This window comes from Staurois parvus, unplaced genomic scaffold (assembly GCF_062004578.1).
Source record: "Staurois parvus isolate SC_StPar_1 unplaced genomic scaffold, SC_StPar_1.0 ptg001246l, whole genome shotgun sequence".
Taxonomy (NCBI): domain Eukaryota; kingdom Metazoa; phylum Chordata; class Amphibia; order Anura; family Ranidae; genus Staurois; species Staurois parvus.
This window is the reverse complement of record NW_028319042.1, coordinates 250,327-251,441: the sequence shown is the minus strand read 5'-3', so window position 1 is coordinate 251,441 and position 1,115 is coordinate 250,327. Positions and strand designations below refer to the sequence as shown.

At 54.5% G+C, this 1,115-nt stretch overlaps 1 pseudogene; it reads left to right on the top strand.

Annotated features, from left to right (window-relative positions):
* Positions 1–694: 694 nt before the first annotated feature.
* Positions 695–854, top strand: LOC149437907 (U2 spliceosomal RNA; annotated as a pseudogene).
* Positions 855–1,115: the final 261 nt, after the last annotated feature.

Genomic DNA, 1,115 nt, shown 5'->3' with positions numbered 1-1,115 from the left:
AGGAGTGCCCGGCTCGTGGAGCTTACAATCTAAAGGAAAATCACAGTTTTCCTCCAAACTGACTGATAGGTGTCTCCGGCAGGTGGAGAGATGCTGTCCTTCCGGTGTGGGGCTTGGTGTAGTAATTGGCCTCCAGCCATGAGGGGCAATCACCCAGTGGTGTATGTAGTTCTCATGCTGCCCTAGGCAACACTAAAATTGGGCACCCCTCCACCCCACCAGTCCCACCACAGCCACTCTCCGCCAAACACATAAACCCCATCCCTCCCTCCCGGGCCAAGCCTCCACCACTCTCTGTCATTCAACCCCCCCCAAGCCAACAACTAACCGTAACGTCTCCAGAAAGCAGTCGGCCATCCCCGGAGCCAAGCCCAGTGTCTTCCCTCCTATTGCGGGAAGCTTGCACCCTTCAGCAGTGCGCAGCCCCCATGGATTCCATGATGGAGCGTCACCAGGTCTGCCCCGCCACGTGGCTCCCTTCTTCCGGGGAGGGGGGGTGGGCGTCATTCGCCCCTGAAAATTTCCACCCTAGGCAAATGCCCTGTTTGCCTTACAGTAAATACAAAGCTGTGTTCACCCACACAATAGGTTATACCATCATATTAAGTCACATGTGAACAATTGAAATGTTTCAGCATGCTGTTCCCCCTTGCTGCCTACATGTTTAGTGTAGCTGAAGGAATCTTCCCTGCTAGTCGCTTCTCGGCCTTTTGGCTAAGATCAAGTGTAGTATCTGTTCTTATCAGTGTCCAGTGGGGGTGCTCCCGACCATTCTAGCTTTGCGGGGATGGTTGTTGTATAGTACCCCCACTGGTATGATGGGGGTCTGGATGGCCATTACGGGGGGAACAGAAACCGGGGAGCGCCATGATTCGTTCTGGGGCCTCGGGAGTAATTCTCCTTTGGAACGTCTGAAGGACACAGTACCTCCTGATTTGGACGATCTACCTTGGTCTGGCCAGGGGCTGGGGACGCAAAAAGTCTGCAAACTCAGTGCCCCCTGGGGAAGACGCTCTCAGGGGTGTCACTAGTAACACTTGGGTGTGGGACCCCACGGTGTGAAGATGACACTTGGCCACTGTTTTTCACCTCTTTTTGCACAGCGCCCTAAGGAC